The sequence below is a fragment of the Pseudochaenichthys georgianus genome, chromosome 6, assembly GCF_902827115.2.
Source record: "Pseudochaenichthys georgianus chromosome 6, fPseGeo1.2, whole genome shotgun sequence".
NCBI lineage: Eukaryota > Metazoa > Chordata > Actinopteri > Perciformes > Channichthyidae > Pseudochaenichthys > Pseudochaenichthys georgianus.
Window position 1 is genome coordinate 8,451,732 of NC_047508.1, and position 9,767 is coordinate 8,461,498.

At 42.6% G+C, this 9,767-nt stretch overlaps 1 long non-coding RNA gene across 1 annotated transcript; it reads right to left on the reverse strand.

Annotated features, from left to right (window-relative positions):
• Nucleotides 1-2,951: 2,951 nt before the first annotated feature.
• On the reverse strand, nucleotides 2,952-3,822 carry LOC139433962 (uncharacterized). Its single transcript, XR_011643356.1, has 3 exons — nucleotides 3,740-3,822; nucleotides 3,136-3,344; nucleotides 2,952-3,021 (listed from the first exon to the last, which is right to left on the reverse strand). It is a non-coding gene; the product is annotated as an uncharacterized lncRNA (long non-coding RNA).
• Nucleotides 3,823-9,767: the final 5,945 nt, after the last annotated feature.

The window sequence follows — 9,767 nt, forward strand, 5'->3', positions numbered from 1 at the left end:
CCGCCCCCCCCCCCCCCCCCCCCCCCACAACACACACACGAGGACACGGTAACGTCGCTATTCACTTGAATGATAACTACGGAGCTTACTGACAGAAAGGCACAAGGCTACATCACTCATTTAGCTAGCTAATGTAAGATACAAATGCTGTCGAGCCCTCATTGCTTGTAAAATAAAGAGCACAAACTGACTACTGACCCGAGCTCTGCTGTTCTCCGTCATTTTTCTCCCGGGTTGTTGTGATCACATGACTGACAAAGCCGTGCTCTGATAAATTTTTACATTGAATTTTAAACACCGAAATATTTGATGTCGAATTTTTTTCACTTGAATTTTTGGGATCTGAATTGAACATTCAAATGTTTTTAACTTGAATTTTTACATTTTTATTTCAATAGATAAATTCGGAGGAAAAAAATTCAGATTCATGATTTTCAAAGTAATTATTTCCAATGCTATAAATTCGGTTGTCTAATAAATTCGAATACTTCTGTCTCTTGTTTGCTTCCATACAGTACGCATTTCAGATTACGCACATAATCTGTGTACTGTTATGTGATGAAGGCCGTGTAGGCCAAAATTCAAACTCACCTCACACACACACTACTGAAAACATCTGGCCTTGCACACACTACTGAAATCCTCTCACATTCACTACTGAACACCCACACACACACTACTGAAAACATCTGGCCTTGCACACACACTACTGAAATCCTCTCACATTCACTACTGAACACCTCACACACACACTACTGGAAATTAAGCCTCACACACACACTACTGAAATCATCTCACGTTCACTACTGAACACCTCACCAACCACTACTGAAAATTAAGCCTCACACACACACTACTGAAATCATCTACGTTCACTACTGAACACCTCACACACACACTACTGAAAATTAAGCCTCACACACACACTATGAAATCCTCTCACATTCACTACTGAACACCTCACCACACAATACTGAAAATTAAGCCTCACACACACACTACTGAAATCCTCTACATTCACTACTGAACACCTCACACACACACTACTGAAAATTAAGCCTCACACACACACTACTGAAATCCTCTCACATTCACTACTGAAATCATCTCACGTTCACTACTGAACACCTCACACACACAATACTGAAAATTAACCTCACACACACACTCCTGAAAAACATTTTACTGAAAGGTTCTCAGTAGGGAATGTGCATGTGTTTCACCTATGTGTGTGTGAGGGGATTCTTGCTGTAACGGAAGTCATTCTAATGTAACGGATGTCATTCTAATGTAACGGAAGTCAGTGGTCTCTTTGCTCGCCCCGTTAGCTTCATTAGCTCCAGGCTGCTACTCCGAAGTGTTTGTGTGTTGATGCCCTGGTGGAGTATTCTTCATTGAAATATCGCACTTATCGTATGGCTTTGCGGTTCAAACAGACCGTCCATGAATGCAGTTTATTCGGTAAGTGAAATTCAGCACTTTATTTCTTACTTGTCTTTTATTCAGCTAACAAGCGAGAACGAAGCTACATCTGTGCTAACGATGCTATCCGTAGCATACAAGTTAAACATAATGGAGAAGTGTAACACATTAAGAAGGATTATACTGTAAAACATAAGCTTCTCTGTGAGGTTGGTAAAATAAGGTCATGCTTGTACATTAGTTAGTTTGCTAGTTAGGTAACCATAGACATATAAAGAGTAGACGCCGCATCGACCGCTACGCCTATTGGTGTGACGAGCCGTGGGGCCGCCATCTTGGACCGGTCACCCGCTCCACTCAGTGTAATCTGTTGGCAGGCAGGCGCAATGAAGTGTCAGCGCCATTTTATCAATCATAACTGCTGAATACAAAACTGATTTTCACGGGGGGGGTTTTCTGCAAACGCATATATGTAGGCATGATACCGGACACATGATTCGGCGTATTTTAATATTCATAGTAGGCTTAACAGCAATAGAATATTCTGGTATTTGATAGCCTATGTTATGTATGATGGGTATTTTGCAAAAGACACACGATATAATAATATATACACACACGCACATAAAAAAACACTAATGGTCTATATATGATAGAGAAGCAGATTGTGTAGGCCTATACTCAGATATTTTAATAAGTTGAAAAATGAAGAAACAATAATACATTATACATAGAACAGAAGTTATATATCAGTAAAAATGAATATCTATGTCATAACAAATGAAAATGTATTCTACATCTATATAAAAATGTAAATGTGTCAAGTTAAACACAAGAACATGACACCACCCCGCCCAAACCATATTTAACAAAGTTGCTCATGACACCCGAATGCCCCGTGCATGCGGCTCCTCCAAAGCATGACTGAGAACCTCTTTCTCATATCTTTGTCTTTGGGAAAACCATCAAATAAAAAAGGGAGATTTGAGGTCAAACAAAAACTTTTAAGAAGGAGGTCAAGCTATTTTCTTCTTTTTTTTTTTCTTCCTAGATAGATAGATTAGATTTTAGATTTAGATAGGACCTTTGTGTTTCAGGTGACAAAGACTTCGTCAGGTGGTAATATGCAATGGGAGCCTTCCAATGTCCGTGTAGGCCAACACCATGAACACAAGAGCCTCAGTAGCAACATCGGTTTCATTGTTTCCATCACCCATGTCGACAAAACCAGACATTGACTGGTTATGTGGATTATATTGCACATGTTTTCTGATGGCCATGTCATCCAACATGAGTGAAACACATCCATGTTTAGCCTGGTCGTCCTGGCATCTCTCCAGCATATCCAGCATCATCTTGTTCAGGCCAGGCTTGCAATCCACCGAACACAGCCACCTGTACAAAAATTGAGAAGTAGCTATTTAACATACTTGCAACCGTAATTTCCAAAAATGAAATTGAACAACATTAAGACTACCTTTTTGGTCTCTCTGAGGTATTTGTATGCCTTTGGACCATGTAGATGGAGTGTGAGGGGAAACTCTCTGTGGTCCTTTGAGTACTCATGGCCCTGCTTTGCCTTCAAGTCTATTTGAAGATCTGAAATTGTATGAGAAAAAATTAATAAGTCCCCTTCATATAATAACAAAGGAGTTTAATAAAGAGTGTAAGAGTAAGATGTACATGAATTTCAAAGTGCTACTTTCATCTTACCTGAGTAGAAATCAAGCCTCTTTGAGTTCTTCATTAATGAGGTTCTTTTCCCTCAAATCCCCCAAAAGACTCCTCACTGTGGTCTTTGCCCTCTTTTCTCTAGCCATGGCATTCTTCCTCTCTCGCTCTCCACTCTCCACTCTTGCTAAAGCTTCATTGAGTCTGGCCTTAAGAGCAGTAGGAGAAGCAGGCGAGACATAGCGATGATCCTAGAAAGAGGGATGAACATGGTTTGAGTGATGTTTCACTTCACACACATCACTTTGACACAACTAGAGTATGGCCCACATTCTTTCTTATAGTCATCACCTGTCAAAGCCACTGCCAGCATCGTGTGTGTGTGTGTGTGTGTGTGTGTGTGTGTGTGTGTGTGGTGTGTGTGTGTGTGTGTGTGTGTGTGTGGTGTGTGTGTGTGTGTGTGTGTGTGTGTGTGTGTGGTGTGTGTGTGCACGTGTGTGTGGTGCCAGGAATGCATGTTCAAACATGTCTTCAATTGTGTGTGTATGGGTTTATTTGTGAGTGTTTTAATATGAGTGGCAGCAACAAGAGAGATTTTACTTTGTCTAGGACCATTATGAATGATGTTGAAAATAGAAATACTCACATCATTAGGCTGAGGTTGTGAGTGTGAGGTTGAAGCTTCTGGGTCGTCCTGAGGGGCCATAGACAGGCTCTCTTCAGCTTTTCTGGAAGTAGACATCGTCCTGCCCTTTTCCGGCTAAAATGAAAAAGCAGAATACTTGACACACACACACACACACACACACACACACACACACACACACACCACACACACACACACACACACACACACACACACACACCCACACACACACACCACACACACACACACACACACACACAGGTATTTCACCCTGCCCTGTTATTGATAATAGAATATTTACATTTATGAATGCTAATAACCTTATGATGATACACCTACTCTTTGGAGGTGAACCGGGAAGCTGAAGATGGAGGGAATAACACCATCTCTGAGTCGGACAATCTGTCCTGTCAAACTCGTCCTGCTTACAATGCTCACTGCAAATCACGGATGACTCGCTTGCAGTGAACCCTTCCCTCCTCAAAGCAACTTCCCACTTCTTTCTCATATCTTTGTCTTTGGGAAACCTTCAAAATAAAAACGGGAGATTTGAGAGTCAACACAAAACATTTGAAGAAGGAGGTCAAGCTTATTTTCTTCCTTCTTCTTCCTAGATAGATTAGATTAGATTTTACTTTATTCATCCCACAACGGGGAAATTCACTTGTTACAGCAGCGATTTATAAAGTCTCAGTTGGCCATGAACATAATGTTTGCTGGCTACGATTTCGCTGGCGGACATCAATACAGTACAATAATATTCTATTTACAAAATACAACCAATTATAATGTTGAATCTTACTTGTGAAAAGTAATCCCCCGACCCCTGTTCGCAATCGTCCGCCGATTTGCACAGCAATATGCTGCACAGTGCTCTGGCATCTTGAAACCTCTGCTGTCTATGGGTAGAATGTCTGTACAATATGGGTAGGATGACCGGTCCAAGATGGCGGCCGTATTTCTTGCGCCCCAGCATCCAATGCGGCGTCTACTCTTTATATGTCTATGTAGGTAACTGTATGCATTGTTATTGTTAATTTAATATAGCTATGCTCAACGATGCAGACAGCTAGCGTCACATTAGTGTTGAAGAGCAGAGTACTGTATGAGATTAACCTCACTATAAGATCTGTGTATCTGAAAAATATGAATCTCACATTTCCAGTTGGTTCCAGAAATAACGTTAACGTAGATAGTGCAATATGGTTTGAAACTAGCTGGAAATAAGGTCTGTGGTTGAGACGCATTTAAGAGACAGGTCACGTTTTGTTCAGCCGGATAATATCCACATGTCTACCCTACTTTTATAATTTTCAAATCATAAATCTAGTTGCCAGAAGCAAAATGCTAACGGAACTGCAGCTGCTTCAACGTCACGCCGATTTAAGATCCATATTCAAACATACAGATTATAAATGGTACAAGTTGAAGCGTTTGTTTGAACAGTTTGCAGGAACTTGCTTTCAAGCAGAACTTGAAAATGTACATAAATAGCTGACGTTAATAATGCTAACTAGCGAGCTAGCTGTGTAGACCTGCTGCACTATTTACTACAGCCCGTCCCCAGCCGACTTTATAACAGTATTAAGTGAAAACCATTCAAAATATTTTATAGAATAAATCCGTTATCCAAATCCCATAAAAACACAAGACAACCAGCAATTAGACAATACCCTGTGTCGTATTGTCGGATGAATGCAAGCTGATATTGTCACTTTTTAAAAAACCTAAATAAGGGTTGTTCCCTCTTGTTTTCTCTGTTAGGATAATACTACAGAAAATGGGCTCCGCGGAAGGGGACACCCTTGCAAACCAAAAAAGAGAAATACAAGTATTTGTATTCCCCCCGGTCTGCACGTTTTACGTTGCTTAAGGTAAGTGAACATGAAACTATTCAGCATAACTTTCAATAATAATCTACGGTATTTATTGAGTTTTGGGATATTACTTGCATACAAATCTATAAATGCCTTAAGGTTTCTAAAACATACAATATGTGGTAAATTCAACAGTGGACCCAGCAAAGATTCACATTTGTGCACGATTTGCTATTGATTTGTTGCTGTTACTTAATTATACTTTGAATAAATTCAAGTCAAGCTTAGTTACATGTGATGGTAGCTATATGCTCTTACCTGTGTGCCTCCTCTGCAACCAGACTGTATTCAAACTCTTAAGTACCAGTTCTATCTACTTTAAACAATTAAAAAGATACAATCAACTACATTTATTGATATACCAATTTATTTTTGGGGCCTCTTCTTCTTTTAAATTAAACTTTCAGACATGAGATATTGAAATACAGTAATAGTTTTGTCTATTTAAAAAAGAATGAGCCATTCCTTACAGTTAACTTCATATTTCTTATTGTCTAAAGCATTTATGACACATTTCCCCCTCATATTCGCAGTGTGGATCAATTGAGACAGCGTGCAGAGACTTTGGGAGAAACCTCAGCATGACGGATGTCCTGTCTGTGGGTTTGGCTGGAGAAGGTGGAGAGGTCTTTCTCTGGGATGAGGACGTGGCCTGATGGAGGAGGACCAGGTCTGATGAAGAAACCACCTAACTGCATCTGTGAGCCCATACTGGGCTCAGCTGCCACAAACAAATGATGGTCCTCTTTGACTTTGTGTTCACAATAAAAGTGTAGTTTCTTAGTGAATGTCCTGTATTGGTCTTTAATCTGAAATCAGCTTTTCATTTTCTTCTTGCCCCTCTTGAGAAAACGGTGAGGCAGTTGTGTCCTTCAGGTATGTCCTTTCCTAACAGAAATGACAAACATATGACATTATTGCAGAGCAAGTGTGTTATTTATGAAACGTTTATTTAGCGGCTGTAGAAATAATGTATTTTTTAAATGTTAATTTATTTTTTTAATTCATCACTTTGTACTACAAAGATAATCAGATTATGAATGAACAGTCTGCAGTTAATCAACATTAAAATATCTTATTAAATAATATTCAACTGCTCGGTTGTCTCACTGCAAGAACCACTTTTACCACGTCTTTTACAGACAATATGTAGAGACAAATGGTAGCAATTCTCACATTGTAAAATAATAATTGCCTTAAATACATTGAAATGTGAAAGCTGATTATAGTTGTTACTTTATCTATTTAAACCAGAACGTTTCTCGATTCCTTGTACCTTTGAGTCCATGCTGAAGTTCACTGATGTTAAGAATAGTGTCAAGGAGAGACTCTGAGGCATGAACTCAATTGCACGACTCAGATAGTGTTTTCAAAAATAAAGACTTTACTGGAATTTAGCACAGTAATCAAAACAAGGAAAACAAATATACTCTTTCGAGGAAAACTAGCAAGTGATCACTGAGGTAGATCCGTGGGAAGTCCGTGAGGTAATCAGGAACGTGGGTCATAGTAAGACAACGAACTGACAATGAACAGGAGGAAGCTACCACAATATATACACAGGTAAAGGGGACACAGGTGGAAACAATCAGGGCGGGGAAACAATCAAGGACGCAGGAGACAGAAAGGGGCGGGGAGCGTGGAGGCCTGAAATGAGAGGGATGATTAATTAAGGGAATAAACATAAAGCACAGGGCAAAGGGACATGACAAAACTAACATAAAGAATAAACTTTCACTATTAGTTTCCTAGACATGACAGTACCCCCCCTTCTAGGGACGGCTCCTGACGGCCCAGGCTCCTCTGAGTTGAGGCGGTCAAAATCCTCAATGAGGCTTTTATCTATGACGAAGCGGGAAGGAATCCATATCCGCTCCTCAGGACCATAACCCTTCCAGTCAACCAGTAGCTGTCGCCCTCTACCCCTTTTCCGACTAGCCAATATCTTCTTGACGGTGTAAACCGGACCTCCATCAATCATCCGGGGGGGCGGGGGGGGTTTGGCGGTGGGAACCATAGCGCTCTCCTTCAAGGGTTTTAGTTTCCCTACATGGAAGGTGGGATGTACCTTCATGGACCTGGGAAGCCGTAGTCTCACTGAAACCGGGTTGATGACCTTGGTGACGGGAAAAGGACCCACAAACCGGGGAGCCAATTTACGGGAGAGTACGTGGAGGGGAAGGTCTCGTGTAGAAAGCCAGACTTTTTGGCCTGGCTGGTATACAGGAGCTGGTCGGCGTTTTCGGTCTGCTGCTCTTTTCACCAGTTGTGAATTCCTGCAGAGGATCTTCCTAGCCGCAGCCCACACGCGCCGACAACGCCTGACCAGCGCGTGGGCAGACGGGACCGTGACCTCCCTCTCCGTGGCTGGGAACAGTGGCGGCTGGTAGCCATAAACACAGTGAAATGGGGACAGGCCCGTGGCAGAAGTAGGGAGGATGTTGTGCGCATACTCAACCCAGGTGAGGTGCTCGCTCCAGGAGGATGGATTCTGGGACACCAAGCAGCGCAAACAGGTCTCCAGTTCTTGATTTAGGCGCTCTGTCTGGCCGTTAGACTCCGGATGGTATCCTGACGAGAGACTGACCGTGGCACCGATGAGGCAGCAGAACTCCTTCCAGAAGCGTGACACAAACTGGGGGCCCCGGTCGGAGACAATATCCTTTGGGAAACCATGAAGCCGAAACACATTATGCATCATGACCTCAGCCGTTTCCTTCGCTGAGGGCATCTTGGGCAGAGCAATGAAATGTGTCATTTTCGAAAAACGGTCCACTACCGTAAGAACTGTGGTTTTACCTCTAGAGAGGGGCAGGCCAGTGACGAAGTCCATGGAGATCTCGGACCAGGGTCTGTTGGGAATAGGGAGTGGTTGTAATAGTCCTATTCGCGCCCTGGAAGAGGTCTTGTTTCGAGCGCAGACAGGGCACGCCTCCACATACTCCTTCACCTCCTTCTCCATGGATGTCCACCAGAAACGTTGTTTTATGATGAACATAGTTCTCTTGACTCCAGGGTGACAGGTGAGCAGCGAAGTGTGAGCCCAGTGGATCACCTGTGGTCGCTCGGCCTCCTGAACGAAAAGCCGGTTAGGCGGGCAACCCCTTGGTGCAGGAGCTCCAGCATTGGCTCGTATTACCTCCTTCTCTACTGACCAAGTCAGCGCTCCTACCACCCGGTTTAATTGGATGATGGGTTCCGGCTCCTTGACTGCAGGCACAGGGTCAAACAGACGGGACAGAGCGTCAGGCTTGACATTCTGAGACCCCGGCCTGAAGGAAAGAACAAAGTCAAAACGGTTGAAAAACAAGGTCCACCTAGCCTGGCGGGAGTTCAGTCTTTTGGCCTTTCTTATATACTCCAAGTTTTTGTGATCGGTCCAAACCACGAAAGGATGCTCGGCTCCCTCCAACCAATGCCTCCACTCTTCCAGTGCCAGCTTCACGGCCAGCAACTCACGGTTTCCCACGTCGTAATTTCTCTCTGCTGGGGAGAGCTTCCTGGACAGGAAAGCGCAGGGGTGAAGTTTGTTGTCCTTCTGTAGTCGCTGGGAGAGGACCGCTCCCACCCCTTCGTTGGAGGCATCCACTTCTACCACAAACTGACGAGTGGTGTCCGGCAAGGTGAGTATGGGAGCAGAGGTGGAAACAATCAGGGGGGGAAACAATCAAGGACGCAGGAGACAGAAAGGGGCGGGAGCGTGGAGGCCTGAAATGAGAGGGATGATTAATTAAGGGAATAAACATAAAGCACAGGGCAAAGGGACATGACAAAACTAACATAAAGAATAAACTTTCACTATTAGTTTCCTAGACATGACAAATAGGTCTGTCTCTCGTGGTCAGCATCCTCTGGTCTGTCTGCCGCATCACCTGGAAACTTTAAACAAACAGATATATATGTAAAGTAACAATGTGTTGGTCACAGACTTTTTTACATGCAAATGTCATGTGATAATCTTTTTGTTATCCTTAAAGAAAGTGCTGGATATCAAAGCCCTTACTGTATCTTATCAGTTGGATTGTGTATTGTATAGTTGTGGTCCTTTTTATTTTAGAATTTCTTCATGAGACAGTCAATTTAAATATTTGTCCTAAATCTATAGGGCTAACCCATACAGTGGTGGGGCTCAAGTCAGTATTTGCAATGTA